This window comes from Eleutherodactylus coqui, chromosome 2 (genome assembly GCF_035609145.1).
Source record: "Eleutherodactylus coqui strain aEleCoq1 chromosome 2, aEleCoq1.hap1, whole genome shotgun sequence".
NCBI classification, from domain to species: domain Eukaryota; kingdom Metazoa; phylum Chordata; class Amphibia; order Anura; family Eleutherodactylidae; genus Eleutherodactylus; species Eleutherodactylus coqui.
This window is the reverse complement of record NC_089838.1, coordinates 307,265,843-307,287,868: the sequence shown is the minus strand read 5'-3', so window position 1 is coordinate 307,287,868 and position 22,026 is coordinate 307,265,843. Positions and strand designations below refer to the sequence as shown.

General features: G+C 46.2%; 83 non-coding genes across 83 annotated transcripts; 36 read left to right on the top strand and 47 right to left on the bottom strand.

Moving 5' to 3' along the window:
* Window positions 1-15: 15 nt before the first annotated feature.
* On the top strand, window positions 16-87 carry TRNAE-CUC (transfer RNA glutamic acid (anticodon CUC)). Its single transcript has one exon. It is a non-coding gene; the product is annotated as a tRNA-Glu (tRNA).
* Window positions 88-213: 126 nt separating this feature from the next.
* On the bottom strand, window positions 214-285 carry TRNAH-GUG (transfer RNA histidin (anticodon GUG)). The gene has a single exon. It is a non-coding gene; the product is annotated as a tRNA-His (tRNA).
* An 8-nt stretch (window positions 286-293) lies between these two features.
* Window positions 294-366, bottom strand: TRNAC-ACA (transfer RNA cysteine (anticodon ACA)). Its single transcript has one exon. It is a non-coding gene; the product is annotated as a tRNA-Cys (tRNA).
* Window positions 367-584: 218 nt separating this feature from the next.
* TRNAM-CAU (transfer RNA methionine (anticodon CAU)) lies at window positions 585-657 on the bottom strand. Its single transcript has one exon. It is a non-coding gene; the product is annotated as a tRNA-Met (tRNA).
* Window positions 658-802: 145 nt separating this feature from the next.
* Window positions 803-874, top strand: TRNAE-UUC (transfer RNA glutamic acid (anticodon UUC)). The gene has a single exon. It is a non-coding gene; the product is annotated as a tRNA-Glu (tRNA).
* A 215-nt stretch (window positions 875-1,089) lies between these two features.
* On the top strand, window positions 1,090-1,161 carry TRNAE-CUC (transfer RNA glutamic acid (anticodon CUC)). The gene has a single exon. It is a non-coding gene; the product is annotated as a tRNA-Glu (tRNA).
* A 126-nt stretch (window positions 1,162-1,287) lies between these two features.
* Window positions 1,288-1,359, bottom strand: TRNAH-GUG (transfer RNA histidin (anticodon GUG)). Its single transcript has one exon. It is a non-coding gene; the product is annotated as a tRNA-His (tRNA).
* Window positions 1,360-1,367: 8 nt separating this feature from the next.
* Window positions 1,368-1,440, bottom strand: TRNAR-ACG (transfer RNA arginine (anticodon ACG)). Its single transcript has one exon. It is a non-coding gene; the product is annotated as a tRNA-Arg (tRNA).
* Window positions 1,441-1,658: 218 nt separating this feature from the next.
* TRNAM-CAU (transfer RNA methionine (anticodon CAU)) lies at window positions 1,659-1,731 on the bottom strand. Its single transcript has one exon. It is a non-coding gene; the product is annotated as a tRNA-Met (tRNA).
* Window positions 1,732-2,164: 433 nt separating this feature from the next.
* Window positions 2,165-2,236, top strand: TRNAE-CUC (transfer RNA glutamic acid (anticodon CUC)). The gene has a single exon. It is a non-coding gene; the product is annotated as a tRNA-Glu (tRNA).
* A 126-nt stretch (window positions 2,237-2,362) lies between these two features.
* Window positions 2,363-2,434, bottom strand: TRNAH-GUG (transfer RNA histidin (anticodon GUG)). Its single transcript has one exon. It is a non-coding gene; the product is annotated as a tRNA-His (tRNA).
* Window positions 2,435-2,442: 8 nt separating this feature from the next.
* On the bottom strand, window positions 2,443-2,515 carry TRNAR-ACG (transfer RNA arginine (anticodon ACG)). Its single transcript has one exon. It is a non-coding gene; the product is annotated as a tRNA-Arg (tRNA).
* A 434-nt stretch (window positions 2,516-2,949) lies between these two features.
* Window positions 2,950-3,021, top strand: TRNAE-UUC (transfer RNA glutamic acid (anticodon UUC)). Its single transcript has one exon. It is a non-coding gene; the product is annotated as a tRNA-Glu (tRNA).
* A 215-nt stretch (window positions 3,022-3,236) lies between these two features.
* On the top strand, window positions 3,237-3,308 carry TRNAE-CUC (transfer RNA glutamic acid (anticodon CUC)). The gene has a single exon. It is a non-coding gene; the product is annotated as a tRNA-Glu (tRNA).
* Window positions 3,309-3,434: 126 nt separating this feature from the next.
* TRNAH-GUG (transfer RNA histidin (anticodon GUG)) lies at window positions 3,435-3,506 on the bottom strand. The gene has a single exon. It is a non-coding gene; the product is annotated as a tRNA-His (tRNA).
* Window positions 3,507-3,514: 8 nt separating this feature from the next.
* TRNAC-ACA (transfer RNA cysteine (anticodon ACA)) lies at window positions 3,515-3,587 on the bottom strand. The gene has a single exon. It is a non-coding gene; the product is annotated as a tRNA-Cys (tRNA).
* Window positions 3,588-4,020: 433 nt separating this feature from the next.
* Window positions 4,021-4,092, top strand: TRNAE-UUC (transfer RNA glutamic acid (anticodon UUC)). The gene has a single exon. It is a non-coding gene; the product is annotated as a tRNA-Glu (tRNA).
* A 413-nt stretch (window positions 4,093-4,505) lies between these two features.
* TRNAH-GUG (transfer RNA histidin (anticodon GUG)) lies at window positions 4,506-4,577 on the bottom strand. The gene has a single exon. It is a non-coding gene; the product is annotated as a tRNA-His (tRNA).
* Window positions 4,578-4,585: 8 nt separating this feature from the next.
* On the bottom strand, window positions 4,586-4,658 carry TRNAR-ACG (transfer RNA arginine (anticodon ACG)). Its single transcript has one exon. It is a non-coding gene; the product is annotated as a tRNA-Arg (tRNA).
* Window positions 4,659-5,095: 437 nt separating this feature from the next.
* On the top strand, window positions 5,096-5,167 carry TRNAE-UUC (transfer RNA glutamic acid (anticodon UUC)). Its single transcript has one exon. It is a non-coding gene; the product is annotated as a tRNA-Glu (tRNA).
* A 215-nt stretch (window positions 5,168-5,382) lies between these two features.
* On the top strand, window positions 5,383-5,454 carry TRNAE-CUC (transfer RNA glutamic acid (anticodon CUC)). The gene has a single exon. It is a non-coding gene; the product is annotated as a tRNA-Glu (tRNA).
* A 126-nt stretch (window positions 5,455-5,580) lies between these two features.
* Window positions 5,581-5,652, bottom strand: TRNAH-GUG (transfer RNA histidin (anticodon GUG)). Its single transcript has one exon. It is a non-coding gene; the product is annotated as a tRNA-His (tRNA).
* An 8-nt stretch (window positions 5,653-5,660) lies between these two features.
* Window positions 5,661-5,733, bottom strand: TRNAR-ACG (transfer RNA arginine (anticodon ACG)). The gene has a single exon. It is a non-coding gene; the product is annotated as a tRNA-Arg (tRNA).
* Window positions 5,734-5,951: 218 nt separating this feature from the next.
* On the bottom strand, window positions 5,952-6,024 carry TRNAM-CAU (transfer RNA methionine (anticodon CAU)). Its single transcript has one exon. It is a non-coding gene; the product is annotated as a tRNA-Met (tRNA).
* A 145-nt stretch (window positions 6,025-6,169) lies between these two features.
* Window positions 6,170-6,241, top strand: TRNAE-UUC (transfer RNA glutamic acid (anticodon UUC)). The gene has a single exon. It is a non-coding gene; the product is annotated as a tRNA-Glu (tRNA).
* Window positions 6,242-6,456: 215 nt separating this feature from the next.
* On the top strand, window positions 6,457-6,528 carry TRNAE-CUC (transfer RNA glutamic acid (anticodon CUC)). The gene has a single exon. It is a non-coding gene; the product is annotated as a tRNA-Glu (tRNA).
* Window positions 6,529-6,734: 206 nt separating this feature from the next.
* On the bottom strand, window positions 6,735-6,807 carry TRNAR-ACG (transfer RNA arginine (anticodon ACG)). The gene has a single exon. It is a non-coding gene; the product is annotated as a tRNA-Arg (tRNA).
* A 218-nt stretch (window positions 6,808-7,025) lies between these two features.
* TRNAM-CAU (transfer RNA methionine (anticodon CAU)) lies at window positions 7,026-7,098 on the bottom strand. Its single transcript has one exon. It is a non-coding gene; the product is annotated as a tRNA-Met (tRNA).
* A 147-nt stretch (window positions 7,099-7,245) lies between these two features.
* TRNAE-UUC (transfer RNA glutamic acid (anticodon UUC)) lies at window positions 7,246-7,317 on the top strand. Its single transcript has one exon. It is a non-coding gene; the product is annotated as a tRNA-Glu (tRNA).
* Window positions 7,318-7,532: 215 nt separating this feature from the next.
* On the top strand, window positions 7,533-7,604 carry TRNAE-CUC (transfer RNA glutamic acid (anticodon CUC)). The gene has a single exon. It is a non-coding gene; the product is annotated as a tRNA-Glu (tRNA).
* A 126-nt stretch (window positions 7,605-7,730) lies between these two features.
* TRNAH-GUG (transfer RNA histidin (anticodon GUG)) lies at window positions 7,731-7,802 on the bottom strand. Its single transcript has one exon. It is a non-coding gene; the product is annotated as a tRNA-His (tRNA).
* Window positions 7,803-7,810: 8 nt separating this feature from the next.
* TRNAR-ACG (transfer RNA arginine (anticodon ACG)) lies at window positions 7,811-7,883 on the bottom strand. Its single transcript has one exon. It is a non-coding gene; the product is annotated as a tRNA-Arg (tRNA).
* Window positions 7,884-8,316: 433 nt separating this feature from the next.
* Window positions 8,317-8,388, top strand: TRNAE-UUC (transfer RNA glutamic acid (anticodon UUC)). The gene has a single exon. It is a non-coding gene; the product is annotated as a tRNA-Glu (tRNA).
* Window positions 8,389-8,603: 215 nt separating this feature from the next.
* TRNAE-CUC (transfer RNA glutamic acid (anticodon CUC)) lies at window positions 8,604-8,675 on the top strand. Its single transcript has one exon. It is a non-coding gene; the product is annotated as a tRNA-Glu (tRNA).
* Window positions 8,676-8,801: 126 nt separating this feature from the next.
* On the bottom strand, window positions 8,802-8,873 carry TRNAH-GUG (transfer RNA histidin (anticodon GUG)). The gene has a single exon. It is a non-coding gene; the product is annotated as a tRNA-His (tRNA).
* Window positions 8,874-8,881: 8 nt separating this feature from the next.
* TRNAR-ACG (transfer RNA arginine (anticodon ACG)) lies at window positions 8,882-8,954 on the bottom strand. The gene has a single exon. It is a non-coding gene; the product is annotated as a tRNA-Arg (tRNA).
* Window positions 8,955-9,172: 218 nt separating this feature from the next.
* Window positions 9,173-9,245, bottom strand: TRNAM-CAU (transfer RNA methionine (anticodon CAU)). Its single transcript has one exon. It is a non-coding gene; the product is annotated as a tRNA-Met (tRNA).
* A 328-nt stretch (window positions 9,246-9,573) lies between these two features.
* Window positions 9,574-9,646, bottom strand: TRNAM-CAU (transfer RNA methionine (anticodon CAU)). Its single transcript has one exon. It is a non-coding gene; the product is annotated as a tRNA-Met (tRNA).
* Window positions 9,647-9,790: 144 nt separating this feature from the next.
* TRNAE-UUC (transfer RNA glutamic acid (anticodon UUC)) lies at window positions 9,791-9,862 on the top strand. The gene has a single exon. It is a non-coding gene; the product is annotated as a tRNA-Glu (tRNA).
* A 215-nt stretch (window positions 9,863-10,077) lies between these two features.
* Window positions 10,078-10,149, top strand: TRNAE-CUC (transfer RNA glutamic acid (anticodon CUC)). The gene has a single exon. It is a non-coding gene; the product is annotated as a tRNA-Glu (tRNA).
* A 126-nt stretch (window positions 10,150-10,275) lies between these two features.
* On the bottom strand, window positions 10,276-10,347 carry TRNAH-GUG (transfer RNA histidin (anticodon GUG)). The gene has a single exon. It is a non-coding gene; the product is annotated as a tRNA-His (tRNA).
* Window positions 10,348-10,355: 8 nt separating this feature from the next.
* Window positions 10,356-10,428, bottom strand: TRNAR-ACG (transfer RNA arginine (anticodon ACG)). Its single transcript has one exon. It is a non-coding gene; the product is annotated as a tRNA-Arg (tRNA).
* A 433-nt stretch (window positions 10,429-10,861) lies between these two features.
* Window positions 10,862-10,933, top strand: TRNAE-UUC (transfer RNA glutamic acid (anticodon UUC)). Its single transcript has one exon. It is a non-coding gene; the product is annotated as a tRNA-Glu (tRNA).
* Window positions 10,934-11,148: 215 nt separating this feature from the next.
* Window positions 11,149-11,220, top strand: TRNAE-CUC (transfer RNA glutamic acid (anticodon CUC)). Its single transcript has one exon. It is a non-coding gene; the product is annotated as a tRNA-Glu (tRNA).
* Window positions 11,221-11,346: 126 nt separating this feature from the next.
* TRNAH-GUG (transfer RNA histidin (anticodon GUG)) lies at window positions 11,347-11,418 on the bottom strand. Its single transcript has one exon. It is a non-coding gene; the product is annotated as a tRNA-His (tRNA).
* An 8-nt stretch (window positions 11,419-11,426) lies between these two features.
* Window positions 11,427-11,499, bottom strand: TRNAC-ACA (transfer RNA cysteine (anticodon ACA)). The gene has a single exon. It is a non-coding gene; the product is annotated as a tRNA-Cys (tRNA).
* Window positions 11,500-11,932: 433 nt separating this feature from the next.
* Window positions 11,933-12,004, top strand: TRNAE-UUC (transfer RNA glutamic acid (anticodon UUC)). Its single transcript has one exon. It is a non-coding gene; the product is annotated as a tRNA-Glu (tRNA).
* Window positions 12,005-12,219: 215 nt separating this feature from the next.
* Window positions 12,220-12,291, top strand: TRNAE-CUC (transfer RNA glutamic acid (anticodon CUC)). Its single transcript has one exon. It is a non-coding gene; the product is annotated as a tRNA-Glu (tRNA).
* Window positions 12,292-12,417: 126 nt separating this feature from the next.
* Window positions 12,418-12,489, bottom strand: TRNAH-GUG (transfer RNA histidin (anticodon GUG)). The gene has a single exon. It is a non-coding gene; the product is annotated as a tRNA-His (tRNA).
* Window positions 12,490-13,003: 514 nt separating this feature from the next.
* TRNAE-UUC (transfer RNA glutamic acid (anticodon UUC)) lies at window positions 13,004-13,075 on the top strand. The gene has a single exon. It is a non-coding gene; the product is annotated as a tRNA-Glu (tRNA).
* A 215-nt stretch (window positions 13,076-13,290) lies between these two features.
* TRNAE-CUC (transfer RNA glutamic acid (anticodon CUC)) lies at window positions 13,291-13,362 on the top strand. Its single transcript has one exon. It is a non-coding gene; the product is annotated as a tRNA-Glu (tRNA).
* A 126-nt stretch (window positions 13,363-13,488) lies between these two features.
* TRNAH-GUG (transfer RNA histidin (anticodon GUG)) lies at window positions 13,489-13,560 on the bottom strand. The gene has a single exon. It is a non-coding gene; the product is annotated as a tRNA-His (tRNA).
* Window positions 13,561-13,859: 299 nt separating this feature from the next.
* TRNAM-CAU (transfer RNA methionine (anticodon CAU)) lies at window positions 13,860-13,932 on the bottom strand. The gene has a single exon. It is a non-coding gene; the product is annotated as a tRNA-Met (tRNA).
* A 149-nt stretch (window positions 13,933-14,081) lies between these two features.
* Window positions 14,082-14,153, top strand: TRNAE-UUC (transfer RNA glutamic acid (anticodon UUC)). Its single transcript has one exon. It is a non-coding gene; the product is annotated as a tRNA-Glu (tRNA).
* Window positions 14,154-14,368: 215 nt separating this feature from the next.
* On the top strand, window positions 14,369-14,440 carry TRNAE-CUC (transfer RNA glutamic acid (anticodon CUC)). The gene has a single exon. It is a non-coding gene; the product is annotated as a tRNA-Glu (tRNA).
* Window positions 14,441-14,566: 126 nt separating this feature from the next.
* TRNAH-GUG (transfer RNA histidin (anticodon GUG)) lies at window positions 14,567-14,638 on the bottom strand. The gene has a single exon. It is a non-coding gene; the product is annotated as a tRNA-His (tRNA).
* An 8-nt stretch (window positions 14,639-14,646) lies between these two features.
* Window positions 14,647-14,719, bottom strand: TRNAC-ACA (transfer RNA cysteine (anticodon ACA)). The gene has a single exon. It is a non-coding gene; the product is annotated as a tRNA-Cys (tRNA).
* Window positions 14,720-15,439: 720 nt separating this feature from the next.
* TRNAE-CUC (transfer RNA glutamic acid (anticodon CUC)) lies at window positions 15,440-15,511 on the top strand. The gene has a single exon. It is a non-coding gene; the product is annotated as a tRNA-Glu (tRNA).
* A 126-nt stretch (window positions 15,512-15,637) lies between these two features.
* TRNAH-GUG (transfer RNA histidin (anticodon GUG)) lies at window positions 15,638-15,709 on the bottom strand. Its single transcript has one exon. It is a non-coding gene; the product is annotated as a tRNA-His (tRNA).
* Window positions 15,710-15,717: 8 nt separating this feature from the next.
* Window positions 15,718-15,790, bottom strand: TRNAR-ACG (transfer RNA arginine (anticodon ACG)). Its single transcript has one exon. It is a non-coding gene; the product is annotated as a tRNA-Arg (tRNA).
* Window positions 15,791-16,510: 720 nt separating this feature from the next.
* On the top strand, window positions 16,511-16,582 carry TRNAE-CUC (transfer RNA glutamic acid (anticodon CUC)). The gene has a single exon. It is a non-coding gene; the product is annotated as a tRNA-Glu (tRNA).
* Window positions 16,583-16,708: 126 nt separating this feature from the next.
* Window positions 16,709-16,780, bottom strand: TRNAH-GUG (transfer RNA histidin (anticodon GUG)). Its single transcript has one exon. It is a non-coding gene; the product is annotated as a tRNA-His (tRNA).
* A 299-nt stretch (window positions 16,781-17,079) lies between these two features.
* Window positions 17,080-17,152, bottom strand: TRNAM-CAU (transfer RNA methionine (anticodon CAU)). The gene has a single exon. It is a non-coding gene; the product is annotated as a tRNA-Met (tRNA).
* A 147-nt stretch (window positions 17,153-17,299) lies between these two features.
* TRNAE-UUC (transfer RNA glutamic acid (anticodon UUC)) lies at window positions 17,300-17,371 on the top strand. The gene has a single exon. It is a non-coding gene; the product is annotated as a tRNA-Glu (tRNA).
* A 215-nt stretch (window positions 17,372-17,586) lies between these two features.
* Window positions 17,587-17,658, top strand: TRNAE-CUC (transfer RNA glutamic acid (anticodon CUC)). The gene has a single exon. It is a non-coding gene; the product is annotated as a tRNA-Glu (tRNA).
* A 126-nt stretch (window positions 17,659-17,784) lies between these two features.
* Window positions 17,785-17,856, bottom strand: TRNAH-GUG (transfer RNA histidin (anticodon GUG)). The gene has a single exon. It is a non-coding gene; the product is annotated as a tRNA-His (tRNA).
* An 8-nt stretch (window positions 17,857-17,864) lies between these two features.
* Window positions 17,865-17,937, bottom strand: TRNAC-ACA (transfer RNA cysteine (anticodon ACA)). Its single transcript has one exon. It is a non-coding gene; the product is annotated as a tRNA-Cys (tRNA).
* Window positions 17,938-18,155: 218 nt separating this feature from the next.
* TRNAM-CAU (transfer RNA methionine (anticodon CAU)) lies at window positions 18,156-18,228 on the bottom strand. Its single transcript has one exon. It is a non-coding gene; the product is annotated as a tRNA-Met (tRNA).
* A 142-nt stretch (window positions 18,229-18,370) lies between these two features.
* On the top strand, window positions 18,371-18,442 carry TRNAE-UUC (transfer RNA glutamic acid (anticodon UUC)). The gene has a single exon. It is a non-coding gene; the product is annotated as a tRNA-Glu (tRNA).
* Window positions 18,443-18,657: 215 nt separating this feature from the next.
* TRNAE-CUC (transfer RNA glutamic acid (anticodon CUC)) lies at window positions 18,658-18,729 on the top strand. The gene has a single exon. It is a non-coding gene; the product is annotated as a tRNA-Glu (tRNA).
* Window positions 18,730-18,855: 126 nt separating this feature from the next.
* Window positions 18,856-18,927, bottom strand: TRNAH-GUG (transfer RNA histidin (anticodon GUG)). The gene has a single exon. It is a non-coding gene; the product is annotated as a tRNA-His (tRNA).
* An 8-nt stretch (window positions 18,928-18,935) lies between these two features.
* On the bottom strand, window positions 18,936-19,008 carry TRNAC-ACA (transfer RNA cysteine (anticodon ACA)). The gene has a single exon. It is a non-coding gene; the product is annotated as a tRNA-Cys (tRNA).
* A 435-nt stretch (window positions 19,009-19,443) lies between these two features.
* On the top strand, window positions 19,444-19,515 carry TRNAE-UUC (transfer RNA glutamic acid (anticodon UUC)). Its single transcript has one exon. It is a non-coding gene; the product is annotated as a tRNA-Glu (tRNA).
* Window positions 19,516-19,730: 215 nt separating this feature from the next.
* Window positions 19,731-19,802, top strand: TRNAE-CUC (transfer RNA glutamic acid (anticodon CUC)). The gene has a single exon. It is a non-coding gene; the product is annotated as a tRNA-Glu (tRNA).
* A 126-nt stretch (window positions 19,803-19,928) lies between these two features.
* Window positions 19,929-20,000, bottom strand: TRNAH-GUG (transfer RNA histidin (anticodon GUG)). Its single transcript has one exon. It is a non-coding gene; the product is annotated as a tRNA-His (tRNA).
* An 8-nt stretch (window positions 20,001-20,008) lies between these two features.
* TRNAR-ACG (transfer RNA arginine (anticodon ACG)) lies at window positions 20,009-20,081 on the bottom strand. Its single transcript has one exon. It is a non-coding gene; the product is annotated as a tRNA-Arg (tRNA).
* Window positions 20,082-20,299: 218 nt separating this feature from the next.
* On the bottom strand, window positions 20,300-20,372 carry TRNAM-CAU (transfer RNA methionine (anticodon CAU)). Its single transcript has one exon. It is a non-coding gene; the product is annotated as a tRNA-Met (tRNA).
* A 142-nt stretch (window positions 20,373-20,514) lies between these two features.
* Window positions 20,515-20,586, top strand: TRNAE-UUC (transfer RNA glutamic acid (anticodon UUC)). Its single transcript has one exon. It is a non-coding gene; the product is annotated as a tRNA-Glu (tRNA).
* Window positions 20,587-20,801: 215 nt separating this feature from the next.
* On the top strand, window positions 20,802-20,873 carry TRNAE-CUC (transfer RNA glutamic acid (anticodon CUC)). The gene has a single exon. It is a non-coding gene; the product is annotated as a tRNA-Glu (tRNA).
* A 126-nt stretch (window positions 20,874-20,999) lies between these two features.
* Window positions 21,000-21,071, bottom strand: TRNAH-GUG (transfer RNA histidin (anticodon GUG)). The gene has a single exon. It is a non-coding gene; the product is annotated as a tRNA-His (tRNA).
* Window positions 21,072-21,079: 8 nt separating this feature from the next.
* TRNAR-ACG (transfer RNA arginine (anticodon ACG)) lies at window positions 21,080-21,152 on the bottom strand. The gene has a single exon. It is a non-coding gene; the product is annotated as a tRNA-Arg (tRNA).
* A 218-nt stretch (window positions 21,153-21,370) lies between these two features.
* TRNAM-CAU (transfer RNA methionine (anticodon CAU)) lies at window positions 21,371-21,443 on the bottom strand. The gene has a single exon. It is a non-coding gene; the product is annotated as a tRNA-Met (tRNA).
* A 140-nt stretch (window positions 21,444-21,583) lies between these two features.
* TRNAE-UUC (transfer RNA glutamic acid (anticodon UUC)) lies at window positions 21,584-21,655 on the top strand. The gene has a single exon. It is a non-coding gene; the product is annotated as a tRNA-Glu (tRNA).
* The last annotated feature ends 371 nt before the right edge of the window (window positions 21,656-22,026 follow it).

Here is a 22,026-nt window from a genome sequence, read left to right as displayed (position 1 = left end):
AAGGGTCTCAGCGGTTCCCATATGGTCTAGCGGTTAGGATTCCTGGTTCTCACCCAGGCGGCCCGGGTTCGACTCCCGGTATGGGAATGAGCATTTTCCTAAGCTTGCAACTACATCGAAAGACCCTCTGAATTAAGATAGCGCTCAAAAAGTTCATAAAAGTATCATTCAGGCTTGCCGTCTACAAGAGCACCTTTGCTTTTTCATCAAGAATGCCGTGACCCGGATTCGAACCGGGGTTGCTGCGGCCACAACGCAGAGTACTAACCACTATACGATCACGGCGACATTCACGAGCCAGGTAGGAGTCGAACCTACAATCTTCTGATCTGTAGTCAGACGCGTTATCCATTGCGCCACTGGCCCTGTGTGAGAGGTTGCCACTAATCATGCTCCCCATTTTGGACTTTTGCTACGCTCGCAGCCATATTCAAAGACCTCAACACGGTTGCTTTTAGCCCCTAGCCAAAACCCTTCTGCCTTGTTTGCTACCTTTCCATATTATCCAGTATCGTTTCGGTATTGAATGGCAAAGAGCAGTGCCTATCCAGTTAAGGCGGAGGGAAAAAACAAGGATAGATCCATGCCCCGTGTGAGGATCGAACTCACGACCTTCAGATTATGAGACTGACGCGCTACCTACTGCGCTAACGAGGCATCTTGCGTGTGATTGGTTGTTTCCGTCCAGAGATAAGATGGAATACTGTAAGCACAAAACTTCTTTTTTTTTTTTTTTTTTAATATGTACATGTATATATCTACATATATTGGAAAGTTTAAAGCAAGCTGTGAAAGCAACTTTTCCCATATGGTCTAGCGGTTAGGATTCCTGGTTTTCACCCAGGCGGCCCGGGTTCGACTCCCGGTATGGGAATGAGTGTTTTGCTAAGCTTGTGCCTGCATTCAAAGGCCTGCACCTTTCTTGCAGAATTAAGCGGCTTAGTTTGCAGATGCTCTTGGCAGCCAAAAATGCTGCGCTAACGAGGCCACTTGCAAGTGGTTGTTGATGCCATCCATGCTTAAAAATGAGTTTTCAAATCATGAAACTGATTTTTTTTCTACTTATTACTGAAAAAGGGTCTCAGCGGTTCCCATATGGTCTAGCGGTTAGGATTCCTGGTTCTCACCCAGGCGGCCCGGGTTCGACTCCCGGTATGGGAATGAGCATTTTCCTAAGCTTGCAACTACATCGAAAGACCCTCTGAATTAAGATAGCGCTCAAAAAGTTCATAAAAGTATCATTCAGGCTTGCCGTCTACAAGAGCACCTTTGCTTTTTCATCAAGAATGCCGTGACCCGGATTCGAACCGGGGTTGCTGCGGCCACAACGCAGAGTACTAACCACTATACGATCACGGCGACATTCACGAGCCAGGTAGGAGTCGAACCTACAATCTTCTGATCCGTAGTCAGACGCGTTATCCATTGCGCCACTGGCCCTGTGTGAGAGGTTGCCACTAATCATGCTCCCCATTTTGGACTTTTGCTACGCTCGCAGCCATATTCAAAGACCTCAACACGGTTGCTTTTAGCCCCTAGCCAAAACCCTTCTGCCTTGTTTGCTACCTTTCCATATTATCCAGTATCGTTTCGGTATTGAATGGCAAAGAGCAGTGCCTATCCAGTTAAGGCGGAGGGAAAAAACAAGGATAGATCCATGCCCCGTGTGAGGATCGAACTCACGACCTTCAGATTATGAGACTGACGCGCTACCTACTGCGCTAACGAGGCATCTTGCGTGTGATTGGTTGTTTCCGTCCAGAGATAAGATGGAATTCTGTAAGCACAAAACTTCTTTTTTTTTTTTTTTTTTTAATATGTACATGTATATATCTACATATATTGGAAAGTTTAAAGCAAGCTGTGAAAGCAACTTTTCCCATATGGTCTAGCGGTTAGGATTCCTGGTTTTCACCCAGGCGGCCTGGGTTCGACTCCCGGTATGGGAATGAGTGTTTTGCTAAGCTTGTGCCTGCATTCAAAGGCCTGCACCTTTCTTGCAGAATTAAGCGGCTTAGTTTGCAGATGCTCTTGGCAGCCAAAAATGCTGCGCTAACGAGGCCACTTGCAAGTGGTTGTTGATGCCATCCATGCTTAAAAATGAGTTTTCAAATCATGAAACTGATTTTTTTTCTACTTATTACTGAAAAAGGGTCTCAGCGGTTCCCATATGGTCTAGCGGTTAGGATTCCTGGTTCTCACCCAGGCGGCCCGGGTTCGACTCCCGGTATGGGAATGAGCATTTTCCTAAGCTTGCAACTACATCGAAAGACCCTCTGAATTAAGATAGCGCTCAAAAAGTTCATAAAAGTATCATTCAGGCTTGCCGTCTACAAGAGCACCTTTGCTTTTTCATCAAGAATGCCGTGACCCGGATTCGAACCGGGGTTGCTGCGGCCACAACGCAGAGTACTAACCACTATACGATCACGGCGACATTCACGAGCCAGGTAGGAGTCGAACCTACAATCTTCTGATCCGTAGTCAGACGCGTTATCCATTGCGCCACTGGCCCTGTGTGAGAGGTTGCCACTAATCATGCTCCCCATTTTGGACTTTTGCTACGCTCGCAGCCATATTCAAAGACCTCAACACGGTTGCTTTTAGCCCCTAGCCAAAACCCTTCTGCCTTGTTTGCTACCTTTCCATATTATCCAGTATCGTTTCGGTATTGAATGGCAAAGAGCAGTGCCTATCCAGTTAAGGCGGAGGGAAAAAACAAGGATAGATCCATGCCCCGTGTGAGGACCGAACTCACGACCTTCAGATTATGAGACTGACGCGCTACCTACTGCGCTAACGAGGCATCTTGCGTGTGATTGGTTGTTGCCGTCCAGAGATAAGATGGAATTCTGTAAGCACAAAACTTCTTTTTTTTTTTTTTTTAATATGTACATGTATATATCTACATATATTGGAAAGTTTAAAGCAAGCTGTGAAAGCAACTTTTCCCATATGGTCTAGCGGTTAGGATTCCTGGTTTTCACCCAGGCGGCCCGGGTTCGACTCCCGGTATGGGAATGAGTGTTTTGCTAAGCTTGTGCCTGCATTCAAAGGCCTGCACCTTTCTTGCAGAATTAAGCGGCTTAGTTTGCAGATGCTCTTGGCAGCCAAAAATGCTGCGCTAACGAGGCCACTTGCAAGTGGTTGTTGATGCCATCCATGCTTAAAAATGAGTTTTCAAATCAAGAAACTGATCTTTTTTCTACTTATTACTGAAAAAGGGTCTCAGCGGTTCCCATATGGTCTAGCGGTTAGGATTCCTGGTTCTCACCCAGGCGGCCCGGGTTCGACTCCCGGTATGGGAATGAGCATTTTCCTAAGCTTGCAACTACATCGAAAGACCCTCTGAATTAAGATAGCGCTCAAAAAGGTCATAAAAATATCATTCAGGCTTGCCGTCTACAAGAGCACCTTTGCTTTTTCATCAAGAATGCCGTGACCCGGATTCGAACCGGGGTTGCTGCGGCCACAACGCAGAGTACTAACCACTATACGATCACGGCGACATTCACGAGCCAGGTAGGAGTCGAACCTACAATCTTCTGATCTGTAGTCAGACGCATTATCCATTGCGCCACTGGCCCTGTGTGAGAGGTTGCCACTAATCATGCTCCCCATTTTGGACTTTTGCTATGCTCGCAGCCATATTCAAAGACCTCAACACGGTTGCTTTTAGCCCCTAGCCAAAACCCTTCTGCCTTGTTTGCTACCTTTCCATATTATCCAGTATCGTTTCGGTATTGAATGGCTAAGAGCAGTGCCTATCCAGTTAAGGCGGAGGGAAAAAACAAGGATAGATCCATGCCCCGTGTGAGGACCGAACTCACGACCTTCAGATTATGAGACTGACGCGCTACCTACTGCGCTAACGAGGCATCTTGCGTGTGATTGGTTGTTGCCGTCCAGAGATAAGATGGAATTCTGTAAGCACAAAACTTCTTTTTTTTTTTTTTTAATATGTACATGTATATATCTACATATATTGGAAAGTTTAAAGCAAGCTGTGAAAGCAACTTTTCCCATATGGTCTAGCGGTTAGGATTCCTGGTTTTCACCCAGGTGGCCCGGGTTCGACTCCCGGTATGGGAATGAGTGTTTTGCTAAGCTTGTGCCTGCATTCAAAGGCCTGCACCTTTCTTGCAGAATTAAGCGGCTTAGTTTGCAGATGCTCTTGGCAGCCAAAAATGCTGCGCTAACGAGGCCACTTGCAAGTGGTTGTTGATGCCATCCATGCTTAAAAATGAGTTTTCAAATCATGAAACTGATTTTTTTTCTACTTATTACTGAAAAAGGGTCTCAGCGGTTCCCATATGGTCTAGCGGTTAGGATTCTTGGTTCTCACCCAGGCGGCCCGGGTTCGACTCCCGGTATGGGAATGAGCATTTTCCTAAGCTTGCAACTACATCGAAAGACCCTCTGAATTAAGATAGCGCTCAAAAAGTTCATAAAAGTATCATTCAGGCTTGCCGTCTACAAGAGCACCTTTGCTTTTTCATCAAGAATGCCGTGACCCGGATTCGAACCGGGGTTGCTGCGGCCACAACGCAGAGTACTAACCACTATACGATCACGGCGACATTCACGAGCCAGGTAGGAGTCGAACCTACAATCTTCTGATCCGTAGTCAGACGCGTTATCCATTGCGCCACTGGCCCTGTGTGAGAGGTTGCCACTAATCATGCTCCCCATTTTGGACTTTTGCTACGCTCGCAGCCATATTCAAAGACCTCAACACGGTTGCTTTTAGCCCCTAGCCAAAACCCTTCTGCCTTGTTTGCTACCTTTCCATATTATCCAGTATCGTTTCGGTATTGAATGGCAAAGAGCAGTGCCTATCCAGTTAAGGCGGAGGGAAAAAACAAGGATAGATCCATGCCCCGTGTGAGGATCGAACTCACAACCTTCAGATTATGAGACTGACGCGCTACCTACTGCGCTAACGAGGCATCTTGCGTGTGATTGGTTGTTGCCGTCCAGAGATAAGATGGAATTCTGTAAGCACAAAACTTCTTTTTTTTTTTTTTTTTTTAATATGTACATGTATATATCTACATATATTGGAAAGTTTAAAGCAAGCTGTGAAAGCAACTTTTCCCATATGGTCTAGCGGTTAGGATTCCTGGTTTTCACCCAGGCGGCCCGGGTTCGACTCCCGGTATGGGAATGAGTGTTTTGCTAAGCTTGTGCCTGCATTCAAAGGCCTGCACCTTTCTTGCAGAATTAAGCGGCTTAGTTTGCAGATGCTCTTGGCAGCCAAAAATGCTGCGCTAACGAGGCCACTTGCAAGTGGTTGTTGATGCCATCCATGCTTAAAAATGAGTTTTCAAATCATGAAACTGATTTTTTTTCTACTTATTACTGAAAAAGGGTCTCAGCGGTTCCCATATGGTCTAGCGGTTAGGATTCCTGGTTCTCACCCAGGCGGCCCGGGTTCGACTCCCGGTATGGGAATGAGCATTTTCCTAAGCTTGCAACTACATCGAAAGACCCTCTGAATTAAGATAGCGCTCAAAAAGTTCATAAAAGTATCATTCAGGCTTGCCGTCTACAAGAGCACCTTTGCTTTTTCATCAAGAATGCCGTGACCCGGATTCGAACCGGGGTTGCTGCGGCCACAACGCAGAGTACTAACCACTATACGATCACGGCGACATTCACGAGCCAGGTAGGAGTCGAACCTACAATCTTCTGATCCGTAGTCAGACGCGTTATCCATTGCGCCACTGGCCCTGTGTGAGAGGTTGCCACTAATCATGCTCCCCATTTTGGACTTTTGCTACGCTCGCAGCCATATTCAAAGACCTCAACACGGTTGCTTTTAGCCCCTAGCCAAAACCCTTCTGCCTTGTTTGCTACCTTTCCATATTATCCAGTATCGTTTCGGTATTGAATGGCAAAGAGCAGTGCCTATCCAGTTAAGGCGGAGGGAAAAAACAAGGATAGATCCATGCCCCGTGTGAGGATCGAACTCACGACCTTCAGATTATGAGACTGACGCGCTACCTACTGCGCTAACGAGGCATCTTGCGTGTGATTGGTTGTTGCCGTCCAGAGATAAGATGGAATTCTGTAAGCACAAAACTTCTTTTTTTTTTTTTTTTTTAATATGTACATGTATATATCTACATATATTGGAAAGTTTAAAGCAAGCTGTGAAAGCAACTTTTCCCATATGGTCTAGCGGTTAGGATTCCTGGTTTTCACCCAGGCGGCCCGGGTTCGACTCCCGGTATGGGAATGAGTGTTTTGCTAAGCTTGTGCCTGCATTCAAAGGCCTGCACCTTTCTTGCAGAATTAAGCGGCTTAGTTTGCAGATGCTCTTGGCAGCCAAAAATGCTGCGCTAACGAGGCCACTTGCAAGTGGTTGTTGATGCCATCCATGCTTAAAAATGAGTTTTCAAATCATGAAACTGATTTTTTTTCTACTTATTACTGAAAAAGGGTCTCAGCGGTTCCCATATGGTCTAGCGGTTAGGATTCCTGGTTCTCACCCAGGCGGCCCGGGTTCGACTCCCGGTATGGGAATGAGCATTTTCCTAAGCTTGCAACTACATCGAAAGACCCTCTGAATTAAGATAGCGCTCAAAAAGTTCATAAAAGTATCATTCAGGCTTGCCGTCTACAAGAGCACCTTTGCTTTTTCATCAAGAATGCCGTGACCCGGATTCGAACCGGGGTTGCTGCGGCCACAACGCAGAGTACTAACCACTATACGATCACAGCGACATTCACGAGCCAGGTAGGAGTCGAACCTACAATCTTCTGATCCGTAGTCAGACGCGTTATCCATTGCGCCACTGGCCCTGTGTGAGAGGTTGCCACTAATCATGCTCCCCATTTTGGACTTTTGCTACGCTCGCAGCCATATTCAAAGACCTCAACACGGTTGCTTTTAGCCCCTAGCCAAAACCCTTCTGCCTTGTTTGCTACCTTTCCATATTATCCAGTATCGTTTCGGTATTGAATGGCAAAGAGCAGTGCCTATCCAGTTAAGGCGGAGGGAAAAAACAAGGATAGATCCATGCCCCGTGTGAGGATCGAACTCACGACCTTCAGATTATGAGACTGACGCGCTACCTACTGCGCTAACGAGGCATCTTGCGTGTGATTGGTTGTTGCCGTCCAGAGATAAGATGGAATTCTGTAAGCACAAAACTTCTTTTTTTTTTTTTTTTTTTTAATATGTACATGTATATATCTACATATATTGGAAAGTTTAAAGCAAGCTGTGAAAGCAACTTTTCCCATATGGTCTAGCGGTTAGGATTCCTGGTTTTCACCCAGGCGGTCCGGGTTCGACTCCCGGTATGGGAATGAGTGTTTTGCTAAGCTTGTGCCTGCATTCAAAGGCCTGCACCTTTCTTGCAGAATTAAGCGGCTTAGTTTGCAGATGCTCTTGGCAGCCAAAAATGCTGCGCTAACGAGGCCACTTGCAAGTGGTTGTTGATGCCATCCATGCTTAAAAATGAGTTTTCAAATCATGAAACTGATTTTTTTTCTACTTATTACTGAAAAAGGGTCTCAGCGGTTCCCATATGGTCTAGCGGTTAGGATTCCTGGTTCTCACCCAGGCGGCCCGGGTTCGACTCCCGGTATGGGAATGAGCATTTTCCTAAGCTTGCAACTACATCGAAAGACCCTCTGAATTAAGATAGCGCTCAAAAAGTTCATAAAAGTATCATTCAGGCTTGCCGTCTACAAGAGCACCTTTGCTTTTTCATCAAGAATGCCGTGACCCGGATTCGAACCGGGGTTGCTGCGGCCACAACGCAGAGTACTAACCACTATACGATCACGGCGACATTCACGAGCCAGGTAGGAGTCGAACCTACAATCTTCTGATCCGTAGTCAGACGCGTTATCCATTGCGCCACTGGCCCTGTGTGAGAGGTTGCCACTAATCATGCTCCCCATTTTGGACTTTTGCTACGCTCGCAGCCATATTCAAAGACCTCAACACGGTTGCTTTTAGCCCCTAGCCAAAACCCTTCTGCCTTGTTTGCTACCTTTCCATATTATCCAGTATCGTTTCGGTATTGAATGGCAAAGAGCAGTGCCTATCCAGTTAAGGCGGAGGGAAAAAACAAGGATAGATCCATGCCCCGTGTGAGGACCGAACTCACGACCTTCAGATTATGAGACTGACGCGCTACCTACTGCGCTAACGAGGCATCTTGCGTGTGATTGGTTGTTGCCGTCCAGAGATAAGATGGAATTCTGTAAGCACAAAACTTCTTTTTTTTTTTTTTTAATATGTACATGTATATATCTACATATATTGGAAAGTTTAAAGCAAGCTGTGAAAGCAACTTTTCCCATATGGTCTAGCGGTTAGGATTCCTGGTTTTCAACCAGGCGGCCCGGGTTCAACTCCCGGTATGGGAATGAGTGTTTTGCTAAGCTTGTGCCTGCATTCAAAGGCCTGCACCTTTCTTGCAGAATTAAGCGGCTTAGTTTGCAGATGCTCTTGGCAGCCAAAAATGCTGCGCTAACGAGGCCACTTGCAAGTGGTTGTTGATGCCATCCATGCTTAAAAATGAGTTTTCAAATCATGAAACTGATTTTTTTTCTACTTATTACTGAAAAAGGGTCTCAGCGGTTCCCATATGGTCTAGCGGTTAGGATTCCTGGTTCTCACCCAGGCGGCCCGGGTTCGACTCCCGGTATGGGAATGAGCATTTTCCTAAGCTTGCAACTACATCGAAAGACCCTCTGAATTAAGATAGCGCTCAAAAAGTTCATAAAAGTATCATTCAGGCTTGCCGTCTACAAGAGCACCTTTGCTTTTTCATCAAGAATGCCGTGACCCGGATTCGAACCGGGGTTGCTGCGGCCACAACGCAGAGTACTAACCACTATACGATCACGGCGACATTCACGAGCCAGGTAGGAGTCGAACCTACAATCTTCTGATCCGTAGTCAGACGCGTTATCCATTGCGCCACTGGCCCTGTGTGAGAGGTTGCCACTAATCATGCTCCCCATTTTGGACTTTTGCTACGCTCGCAGCCATATTCAAAGACCTCAACACGGTTGCTTTTAGCCCCTAGCCAAAACCCTTCTGCCTTGTTTGCTACCTTTCCATATTATCCAGTATCGTTTCGGTATTGAATGGCAAAGAGCAGTGCCTATCCAGTTAAGGCGGAGGGAAAAAACAAGGATAGATCCATGCCCCGTGTGAGGATCGAACTCACGACCTTCAGATTATGAGACTGACGCGCTACCTACTGCGCTAACGAGGCATCTTGCGTGTGATTGGTTGTTGCCGTCCAGAGATAAGATGGAATTCTGTAAGCACAAAACTTCTTTTTTTTTTTTTTTTTTAATATGTACATGTATATATCTACATATATTGGAAAGTTTAAAGCAAGCTGTGAAAGCAACTTTTCCCATATGGTCTAGCGGTTAGGATTCCTGGTTTTCACCCAGGCGGCCCGGGTTTAGCCCCTAGCCAAAACCCTTCTGCCTTGTTTGCTACCTTTCCATATTATCCAGTATCGTTTCGGTATTGAATGGCAAAGAGCAGTGCCTATCCAGTTAAGGCGGAGGGAAAAAACAAGGATAGATCCATGCCCCGTGTGAGGATCGAACTCACGACCTTCAGATTATGAGACTGACGCGCTACCTACTGCGCTAACGAGGCATCTTGCGTGTGATTGGTTGTTGCCGTCCAGAGATAAGATGGAATTCTGTAAGCACAAAACTTCTTTTTTTTTTTTTTTTTAATATGTACATGTATATATCTACATATATTGGAAAGTTTAAAGCAAGCTGTGAAAGCAACTTTTCCCATATGGTCTAGCGGTTAGGATTCCTGGTTTTCACCCAGGCGGCCCGGGTTCGACTCCCGGTATGGGAATGAGTGTTTTGCTAAGCTTGTGCCTGCATTCAAAGGCCTGCACCTTTCTTGCAGAATTAAGCGGCTTAGTTTGCAGATGCTCTTGGCAGCCAAAAATGCTGCGCTAACGAGGCCACTTGCAAGTGGTTGTTGATGCCATCCATGCTTAAAAATGAGTTTTCAAATCATGAAACTGATTTTTTTTCTACTTATTACTGAAAAAGGGTCTCAGCGGTTCCCATATGGTCTAGCGGTTAGGATTCCTGGTTCTCACCCAGGCGGCCCGGGTTCGACTCCCGGTATGGGAATGAGCATTTTCCTAAGCTTGCAACTACATCGAAAGACCCTCTGAATTAAGATAGCGCTCAAAAAGTTCATAAAAGTATCATTCAGGCTTGCCGTCTACAAGAGCACCTTTGCTTTTTCATCAAGAATGCCGTGACCCGGATTCGAACCGGGGTTGCTGCGGCCACAACGCAGAGTACTAACCACTATACGATCACGGCGACATTCACGAGCCAGGTAGGAGTCGAACCTACAATCTTCTGATCCGTAGTCAGACGCGTTATCCATTGCGCCACTGGCCCTGTGTGAGAGGTTGCCACTAATCATGCTCCCCATTTTGGACTTTTGCTACGCTCGCAGCCATATTCAAAGACCTCAACACGGTTGCTTTTAGCCCCTAGCCAAAACCCTTCTGCCTTGTTTGCTACCTTTCCATATTATCCAGTATCGTTTCGGTATTGAATGGCAAAGAGCAGTGCCTATCCAGTTAAGGCGGAGGGAAAAAACAAGGATAGATCCATGCCCCGTGTGAGGACCGAACTCACGACCTTCAGATTATGAGACTGACGCGCTACCTACTGCGCTAACGAGGCATCTTGCGTGTGATTGGTTGTTGCCGTCCAGAGATAAGATGGAATTCTGTAAGCACAAAACTTCTTTTTTTTTTTTTTTAATATGTACATGTATATATCTACATATATTGGAAAGTTTAAAGCAAGCTGTGAAAGCAACTTTTCCCATATGGTCTAGCGGTTAGGATTCCTGGTTTTCACCCAGGCGGCCCGGGTTCGACTCCCGGTATGGGAATGAGTGTTTTGCTAAGCTTGTGCCTGCATTCAAAGGCCTGCACCTTTCTTGCAGAATTAAGCGGCTTAGTTTGCAGATGCTCTTGGCAGCCAAAAATGCTGCGCTCACGAGGCCACTTGCAAGTGGTTGTTGATGCCATCCATGCTTAAAAATGAGTTTTCAAATCAAGAAACTGATCTTTTTTCTACTTATTACTGAAAAAGGGTCTCAGCGGTTCCCATATGGTCTAGCGGTTAGGATTCCTGGTTCTCACCCAGGCGGCCCGGGTTCGACTCCCGGTATGGGAATGAGCATTTTCCTAAGCTTGCAACTACATCGAAAGACCCTCTGAATTAAGATAGCGCTCAAAAAGGTCATAAAAGTATCATTCAGGCTTGCCGTCTACAAGAGCACCTTTGCTTTTTCATCAAGAATGCCGTGACCCGGATTCGAACCGGGGTTGCTGCGGCCACAACGCAGAGTACTAACCACTATACGATCACGGCGACATTCACGAGCCAGGTAGGAGTCGAACCTACAATCTTCTGATCTGTAGTCAGACGCATTATCCATTGCGCCACTGGCCCTGTGTGAGAGGTTGCCACTAATCATGCTCCCCATTTTGGACTTTTGCTACGCTCGCAGCCATATTCAAAGACCTCAACACGGTTGCTTTTAGCCCCTAGCCAAAACCCTTCTGCCTTGTTTGCTGCCTTTCCATATTATCCAGTATCGTTTCGGTATTGAATGGCAAAGAGCAGTGCCTATCCAGTTAAGGCGGAGGGAAAAAACAAGGATAGATCCATGCCCCGTGTGAGGACCGAACTCACGACCTTCAGATTATGAGACTGACGCGCTACCTACTGCGCTAACGAGGCATCTTGCGTGTGATTGGTTGTTGCCGTCCAGAGATAAGATGGAATTCTGTAAGCACAAAACTTCTTTTTTTTTTTTTTTAATATGTACATGTATATATCTACATATATTGGAAAGTTTAAAGCAAGCTGTGAAAGCAACTTTTCCCATATGGTCTAGCGGTTAGGATTCCTGGTTTTCACCCAGGCGGCCCGGGTTCGACTCCCGGTATGGGAATGAGTGTTTTGCTAAGCTTGTGCCTGCATTCAAAGGCCTGCACCTTTCTTGCAGAATTAAGCGGCTTAGTTTGCAGATGCTCTTGGCAGCCAAAAATGCTGCGCTAACGAGGCCACTTGCAAGTGGTTGTTGATGCCATCCATGCTTAAAAATGAGTTTTCAAATCAAGAAACTGATTTTTTTTCTACTTATTACTGAAAAAGGGTCTCAGCGGTTCCCATATGGTCTAGCGGTTAGGATTCCTGGTTCTCACCCAGGCGGCCCGGGTTCGACTCCCGGTATGGGAATGAGCATTTTCCTAAGCTTGCAACTACATCGAAAGACCCTCTGAATTAAGATAGCGCTCAAAAAGTTCATAAAAGTATCATTCAGGCTTGCCGTCTACAAGAGCACCTTTGCTTTTTCATCAAGAATGCCGTGACCCGGATTCGAACCGGGGTTGCTGCGGCCACAACGCAGAGTACTAACCACTATACGATCACGGCGACATTCACGAGCCAGGTAGGAGTCGAACCTACAATCTTCTGATCCGTAGTTAGACGCGTTATCCATTGCGCCACTGGCCCTGTGTGAGAGGTTGCCACTAATCATGCTCCCCATTTTGGACTTTTGCTACGCTCGCAGCCATATTCAAAGACCTCAACACGGTTGCTTTTAGCCCCTAGCCAAAACCCTTCTGCCTTGTTTGCTACCTTTCCATATTATCCAGTATCGTTTCGGTATTGAATGGCAAAGAGCAGTGCCTATCCAGTTAAGGCGGAGGGAAAAAACAAGGATAGATCCATGCCCCGTGTGAGGACCGAACTCACGACCTTCAGATTATGAGACTGACGCGCTACCTACTGCGCTAACGAGGCATCTTGCGTGTGATTGGTTGTTGCCGTCCAGAGATAAGATGGAATTCTGTAAGCACAAAACTTCTTTTTTTTTTTTTTTAATATGTACATGTATATATCTACATATATTGGAAAGTTTAAAGCAAGCTGTGAAAGCAACTTTTCCCATATGGTCTAGCGGTTAGGATTCCTGGTTTTCACCCAGGCGGCCCGGGTTCGACTCCCGGTATGGGAATGAGTGTTTTGCTAAGCTTGTGCCTGCATTCAAAGGCCTGCACCTTTCTTGCAGAATTAAGCGGCTTAGTTTGCAGATGCTCTTGGCAGCCAAAAATGCTGCGCTAACGAGGCCACTTGCAAGTGGTTGTTGATGCCATCCATGCTTAAAAATGAGTTTTCAAATCATGAAACTGATTTTTTTTCTACTTATTACTGAAAAAGGGTCTCAGCGGTTCCCATATGGTCTAGCGGTTAGGATTCCTGGTTCTCACCCAGGCGGCCCGGGTTCGACTCCCGGTATGGGAATGAGCATTTTCCTAAGCTTGCAACTACATCGAAAGACCCTCTGAATTAAGATAGCGCTCAAAAAGTTCATAAAAGTATCATTCAGGCTTGCCGTCTACAAGAGCACCTTTGCTTTTTCATCAAGAATGCCGTGACCCGGATTCGAACCGGGGTTGCTGCGGCCACAACGCAGAGTACTAACCACTATACGATCACGGCGACATTCACGAGCCAGGTAGGAGTCAAACCTACAATCTTCTGATCCGTAGTCAGACGCGTTATCCATTGCGCCACTGGCCCTGTGTGAGAGGTTGCCACTAATCATGCTCCCCATTTTGGACTTTTGCTACGCTCGCAGCCATATTCAAAGACCTCAACACGGTTGCTTTTAGCCCCTAGCCAAAACCCTTCTGCCTTGTTTGCTACCTTTCCATATTATCCAGTATCGTTTCGGTATTGAATGGCAAAGAGCAGTGCCTATCCAGTTAAGGCGGAGGGAAAAAACAAGGATAGATCCATGCCCCGTGTGAGGATCGAACTCACGACCTTCAGATTATGAGACTGACGCGCTACCTACTGCGCTAACGAGGCATCTTGCGTGTGATTGGTTGTTGCCGTCCAGAGATAAGATGGAATTCTGTAAGCACAAAACTTCTTTTTTTTTTTTTTTTTTTTTTAATATGTACATGTATATATCTACATATATTGGAAAGTTTAAAGCAAGCTGTGAAAGCAACTTTTCCCATATGGTCTAGCGGTTAGGATTCCTGGTTTTCACCCAGGCGGCCCGGGTTCGACTCCCGGTATGGGAATGAGTGTTTTGCTAAGCTTGTGCCTGCATTCAAAGGCCTGCACCTTTCTTGCAGAATTAAGCGGCTTAGTTTGCAGATGCTCTTGGCAGCCAAAAATGCTGCGCTAACGAGGCCACTTGCAAGTGGTTGTTGATGCCATCCATGCTTAAAAATGAGTTTTCAAATCATGAAACTGATTTTTTTTCTACTTATTACTGAAAAAGGGTCTCAGCGGTTCCCATATGGTCTAGCGGTTAGGATTCCTGGTTCTCACCCAGGCGGCCCGGGTTCGACTCCCGGTATGGGAATGAGCATTTTCCTAAGCTTGCAACTACATCGAAAGACCCTCTGAATTAAGATAGCGCTCAAAAAGTTCATAAAAGTATCATTCAGGCTTGCCGTCTACAAGAGCACCTTTGCTTTTTCATCAAGAATGCCGTGACCCGGATTCGAACCGGGGTTGCTGCGGCCACAACGCAGAGTACTAACCACTATACGATCACGGCGACATTCACGAGCCAGGTAGGAGTCGAACCTACAATCTTCTGATCTGTAGTCAGACGCATTATCCATTGCGCCACTGGCCCTGTGTGAGAGGTTGCCACTAATCATGCTCCCCATTTTGGACTTTTGCTACGCTCGCAGCCATATTCAAAGACCTCAACACGGTTGCTTTTAGCCCCTAGCCAAAACCCTTCTGCCTTGTTTGCTGCCTTTCCATATTATCCAGTATCGTTTCGGTATTGAATGGCAAAGAGCAGTGCCTATCCAGTTAAGGCGGAGGGAAAAAACAAGGATAGATCCATGCCCCGTGTGAGGACCGAACTCACGACCTTCAGATTATGAGACTGACGCGCTACCTACTGCGCTAACGAGGCATCTTGCGTGTGATTGGTTGTTGCCGTCCAGAGATAAGATGGAATTCTGTAAGCACAAAACTTCTTTTTTTTTTTTTTTAATATGTACATGTATATATCTACATATATTGGAAAGTTTAAAGCAAGCTGTGAAAGCAACTTTTCCCATATGGTCTAGCGGTTAGGATTCCTGGTTTTCACCCAGGCGGCCTGGGTTCGACTCCCGGTATGGGAATGAGTGTTTTGCTAAGCTTGTGCCTGCATTCAAAGGCCTGCACCTTTCTTGCAGAATTAAGCGGCTTAGTTTGCAGATGCTCTTGGCAGCCAAAAATGCTGCGCTAACGAGGCCACTTGCAAGTGGTTGTTGATGCCATCCATGCTTAAAAATGAGTTTTCAAATCAAGAAACTGATTTTTTTTCTACTTATTACTGAAAAAGGGTCTCAGCGGTTCCCATATGGTCTAGCGGTTAGGATTCCTGGTTCTCACCCAGGCGGCCCGGGTTCGACTCCCGGTATGGGAATGAGCATTTTCCTAAGCTTGCAACTACATCGAAAGACCCTCTGAATTAAGATAGCGCTCAAAAAGTTCATAAAAGTATCATTCAGGCTTGCCGTCTACAAGAGCACCTTTGCTTTTTCATCAAGAATGCCGTGACCCGGATTCGAACCGGGGTTGCTGCGGCCACAACGCAGAGTACTAACCACTATACGATCACGGCGACATTCACGAGCCAGGTAGGAGTCGAACCTACAATCTTCTGATCCGTAGTCAGACGCGTTATCCATTGCGCCACTGGCCCTGTGTGAGAGGTTGCCACTAATCATGCTCCCCATTTTGGACTTTTGCTACGCTCGCAGCCATATTCAAAGACCTCAACACGGTTGCTTTTAGCCCCTAGCCAAAACCCTTCTGCCTTGTTTGCTACCTTTCCATATTATCCAGTATCGTTTCGGTATTGAATGGCAAAGAGCAGTGCCTATCCAGTTAAGGCGGAGGGAAAAAACAAGGATAGATCCATGCCCCGTGTGAGGACCGAACTCACGACCTTCAGATTATGAGACTGACGCGCTACCTACTGCGCTAACGAGGCATCTTGCGTGTGATTGGTTGTTGCCGTCCAGAGATAAGATGGAATTCTGTAAGCACAAAACTTCTTTTTTTTTTTTTTTAATATGTACATGTATATATCTACATATATTGGAAAGTTTAAAGCAAGCTGTGAAAGCAACTTTTCCCATATGGTCTAGCGGTTAGGATTCCTGGTTTTCACCCAGGCGGCACGGGTTCGACTCCCGGTATGGGAATGAGTGTTTTGCTAAGCTTGTGCCTGCATTCAAAGGCCTGCACCTTTCTTGCAGAATTAAGCGGCTTAGTTTGCAGATGCTCTTGGCAGCCAAAAATGCTGCGCTAACGAGGCCACTTGCAAGTGGTTGTTGATGCCATCCATGCTTAAAAATGAGTTTTCAAATCATGAAACTGATTTTTTTTCTACTTATTACTGAAAAAGGGTCTCAGCGGTTCCCATATGGTCTAGCGGTTAGGATTCCTGGTTCTCACCCAGGCGGCCCGGGTTCGACTCCCGGTATGGGAATGAGCATTTTCCTAAGCTTGCAACTACATCGAAAGACCCTCTGAATTAAGATAGCGCTCAAAAAGTTCATAAAAGTATCATTCAGGCTTGCCGTCTACAAGAGCACCTTTGCTTTTTCATCAAGAATGCCGTGACCCGGATTCGAACCGGGGTTGCTGCGGCCACAACGCAGAGTACTAACCACTATACGATCACGGCGACATTCACGAGCCAGGTAGGAGTCAAACCTACAATCTTCTGATCCGTAGTCAGACGCGTTATCCATTGCGCCACTGGCCCTGTGTGAGAGGTTGCCACTAATCATGCTCCCCATTTTGGACTTTTGCTACGCTCGCAGCCATATTCAAAGACCTCAACACGGTTGCTTTTAGCCCCTAGCCAAAACCCTTCTGCCTTGTTTGCTACCTTTCCATATTATCCAGTATCGTTTCGGTATTGAATGGCAAAGAGCAGTGCCTATCCAGTTAAGGCGGAGGGAAAAAACAAGGATAGATCCATGCCCCGTGTGAGGATCGAACTCACGACCTTCAGATTATGAGACTGACGCGCTACCTACTGCGCTAACGAGGCATCTTGCGTGTGATTGGTTGTTGCCGTCCAGAGATAAGATGGAATTCTGTAAGCACAAAACTTCTTTTTTTTTTTTTTTTTTTTAATATGTACATGTATATATCTACATATATTGGAAAGTTTAAAGCAAGCTGTGAAAGCAACTTTTCCCATATGGTCTAGCGGTTAGGATTCCTGGTTTTCACCCAGGCGGCCCGGGTTCGACTCCCGGTATGGGAATGAGTGTTTTGCTAAGCTTGTGCCTGCATTCAAAGGCCTGCACCTTTCTTGCAGAATTAAGCGGCTTAGTTTGCAGATGCTCTTGGCAGCCAAAAATGCTGCGCTAACGAGGCCACTTGCAAGTGGTTGTTGATGCCATCCATGCTTAAAAATGAGTTTTCAAATCATGAAACTGATTTTTTTTCTACTTATTACTGAAAAAGGGTCTCAGCGGTTCCCATATGGTCTAGCGGTTAGGATTCCTGGTTCTCACCCAGGCGGCCCGGGTTCGACTCCCGGTATGGGAATGAGCATTTTCCTAAGCTTGCAACTACATCGAAAGACCCTCTGAATTAAGATAGCGCTCAAAAAGTTCATAAAAGTATCATTCAGGCTTGCCGTCTACAAGAGCACCTTTGCTTTTTCATCAAGAATGCCGTGACCCGGATTCGAACCGGGGTTGCTGCGGCCACAACGCAGAGTACTAACCACTATACGATCACGGCGACATTCACGAGCCAGGTAGGAGTCGAACCTACAATCTTCTGATCTGTAGTCAGACGCATTATCCATTGCGCCACTGGCCCTGTGTGAGAGGTTGCCACTAATCATGCTCCCCATTTTGGACTTTTGCTACGCTCGCAGCCATATTCAAAGACCTCAACACGGTTGCTTTTAGCCCCTAGCCAAAACCCTTCTGCCTTGTTTGCTACCTTTCCATATTATCCAGTATCGTTTCGGTATTGAATGGCAAAGAGCAGTGCCTATCCAGTTAAGGCGGAGGGAAAAAACAAGGATAGATCCATGCCCCGTGTGAGGATCGAACTCACGACCTTCAGATTATGAGACTGACGCGCTACCTACTGCGCTAACGAGGCATCTTGCGTGTGATTGGTTGTTGCCGTCCAGAGATAAGATGGAATTCTGTAAGCACAAAACTTCTTTTTTTTTTTTTTTAATATGTACATGTATATATCTACATATATTGGAAAGTTTAAAGCAAGCTGTGAAAGCAACTTTTCCCATATGGTCTAGCGGTTAGGATTCCTGGTTTTCACCCAGGCGGCCCGGGTTCGACTCCCGGTATGGGAATGAGTGTTTTGCTAAGCTTGTGCCTGCATTCAAAGGCCTGCACCTTTCTTGCAGAATTAAGCGGCTTAGTTTGCAGATGCTCTTGGCAGCCAAAAATGCTGCGCTAACGAGGCCACTTGCAAGTGGTTGTTGATGCCATCCATGCTTAAAAATGAGTTTTCAAATCAAGAAACTGATCTTTTTTCTACTTATTACTGAAAAAGGGTCTCAGCGGTTCCCATATGGTCTAGCGGTTAGGATTCCTGGTTCTCACCCAGGCGGCCCGGGTTCGACTCCCGGTATGGGAATGAGCATTTTCCTAAGCTTGCAACTACATCGAAAGACCCTCTGAATTAAGATAGCGCTCAAAAAGGTCATAAAAGTATCATTCAGGCTTGCCGTCTACAAGAGCACCTTTGCTTTTTCATCAAGAATGCCGTGACCCGGATTCGAACCGGGGTTGCTGCGGCCACAACGCAGAGTACTAACCACTATACGATCACGGCGACATTCACGAGCCAGGTAGGAGTCGAACCTACAATCTTCTGATCTGTAGTCAGACGCTTTATCCATTGCGCCACTGGCCCTGTGTGAGAGGTTGCCACTAATCATGCTCCCCATTTTGGACTTTTGCTACGCTCGCAGCCATATTCAAAGACCTCAACACGGTTGCTTTTAGCCCCTAGCCAAAACCCTTCTGCCTTGTTTGCTACCTTTCCATATTATCCAGTATCGTTTCGGTATTGAATGGCAAAGAGCAGTGCCTATCCAGTTAAGGCGGAGGGAAAAAACAAGGATAGATCCATGCCCCGTGTGAGGACCGAACTCACGACCTTCAGATTATGAGACTGACGCGCTACCTACTGCGCTAACGAGGCATCTTGCGTGTGATTGGTTGTTGCCGTCCAGAGATAAGATGGAATTCTGTAAGCACAAAACTTCTTTTTTTTTTTTTTTTTAATATGTACATGTATATATCTACATATATTGGAAAGTTTAAAGCAAGCTGTGAAAGCAGCTTTTCCCATATGGTCTAGCGGTTAGGATTCCTGGTTTTCACCCAGGCGGCCCGGGTTCGACTCCCGGTATGGGAATGAGTGTTTTGCTAAGCTTGTGCCTGCATTCAAAGGCCTGCACCTTTCTTGCAGAATTAAGCGGCTTAGTTTGCAGATGCTCTTGGCAGCCAAAAATGCTGCGCTAACGAGGCCACTTGCAAGTGGTTGTTGATGCCATCCATGCTTAAAAATGAGTTTTCAAATCATGAAACTGATTTTTTTTCTACTTATTACTGAAAAAGGGTCTCAGCGGTTCCCATATGGTCTAGCGGTTAGGATTCCTGGTTCTCACCCAGGCGGCCCGGGTTCGACTCCCGGTATGGGAATGAGCATTTTCCTAAGCTTGCAACTACATCGAAAGACCCTCTGAATTAAGATAGCGCTCAAAAAGTTCATAAAAGTATCATTCAGGCTTGCCGTCTACAAGAGCACCTTTGCTTTTTCATCAAGAATGCCGTGACCCGGATTCGAACCGGGGTTGCTGCGGCCACAACGCAGAGTACTAACCACTATACGATCACGGCGACATTCACGAGCCAGGTAGGAGTCGAACCTACAATCTTCTGATCCGTAGTCAGACGCGTTATCCATTGCGCCACTGGCCCTGTGTGAGAGGTTGCCACTAATCATGCTCCCCATTTTGGACTTTTGCTACGCTCGCAGCCATATTCAAAGACCTCAACACGGTTGCTTTTAGCCCCTAGCCAAAACCCTTCTGCCTTGTTTGCTACCTTTCCATATTATCCAGTATCGTTTCGGTATTGAATGGCAAAGAGCAGTGCCTATCCAGTTAAGGCGGAGGGAAAAAACAAGGATAGATCCATGCCCCGTGTGAGGATCGAACTCACGACCTTCAGATTATGAGACTGACGCGCTACCTACTGCGCTAACGAGGCATCTTGCGTGTGATTGGTTGTTGCCGTCCAGAGATAAGATGGAATTCTGTAAGCACAAAACTTCTTTTTTTTTTTTTTTAATATGTACATGTATATATCTACATATATTGGAAAGTTTAAAGCAAGCTGTGAAAGCAACTTTTCCCATATGGTCTAGCGGTTAGGATTCCTGGTTTTCACCCAGGCGGCCCGGGTTCGACTCCCGGTATGGGAATGAGTGTTTTGCTAAGCTTGTGCCTGCATTCAAAGGCCTGCACCTTTCTTGCAGAATTAAGCGGCTTAGTTTGCAGATGCTCTTGGCAGCCAAAAATGCTGCGCTAACGAGGCCACTTGCAAGTGGTTGTTGATGCCATCCATGCTTAAAAATGAGTTTTCAAATCATGAAACTGATTTTTTTTCTACTTATTACTGAAAAAGGGTCTCAGCGGTTCCCATATGGTCTAGCGGTTAGGATTCCTGGTTCTCACCCAGGCGGCCCGGGTTCGACTCCCGGTATGGGAATGAGCATTTTCCTAAGCTTGCAACTACATCGAAAGACCCTCTGAATTAAGATAGCGCTCAAAAAGTTCATAAAAGTATCATTCAGGCTTGCCGTCTACAAGAGCACCTTTGCTTTTTCATCAAGAATGCCGTGACCCGGATTCGAACCGGGGTTGCTGCGGCCACAACGCAGAGTACTAACCACTATACGATCACGGCGACATTCACGAGCCAGGTAGGAGTCGAACCTACAATCTTCTGATCCGTAGTCAGACGCGTTATCCATTGCGCCACTGGCCCTGTGTGAGAGGTTGCCACTAATCATGCTCCCCATTTTGGACTTTTGCTACGCTCGCAGCCATATTCAAAGACCTCAACACGGTTGCTTTTAGCCCCTAGCCAAAACCCTTCTGCCTTGTTTGCTACCTTTCCATATTATCCAGTATCGTTTCGGTATTGAATGGCAAAGAGCAGTGCCTATCCAGTTAAGGCGGAGGGAAAAAACAAGGATAGATCCATGCCCCGTGTGAGGATCGAACTCACGACCTTCAGATTATGAGACTGACGCGCTACCTACTGCGCTAACGAGGCATCTTGCGTGTGATTGGTTGTTGCCGTCCAGAGATAAGATGGAATTCTGTAAGCACAAAACTTCTTTTTTTTTTTTTAATATGTACATGTATATATCTACATATATTGGAAAGTTTAAAGCAAGCTGTGAAAGCAACTTTTCCCATATGGTCTAGCGGTTAGGATTCCTGGTTTTCACCCAGGCGGCCCGGGTTCGACTCCCGGTATGGGAATGAGTGTTTTGCTAAGCTTGTGCCTGCATTCAAAGGCCTGCACCTTTCTTGCAGAATTAAGCGGCTTAGTTTGCAGATGCTCTTGGCAGCCAAAAATGCTGTGCTAACGAGGCCACTTGCAAGTGGTTGTTGATGCCATCCATGCTTAAAAATGAGTTTTCAAATCATGAAACTGATTTTTTTTCTACTTATTACTGAAAAAGGGTCTCAGCGGTTCCCATATGGTCTAGCGGTTAGGATTCCGGGTTCGACTCCCGGTATGGGAATGAGCATTTTCCTAAGCTTGCAACTACATCGAAAGACCCTCTGAATTAAGATAGCGCTCAAAAAGTTCATAAAAGTATCATTCAGGCTTGCCGTCTACAAGAGCA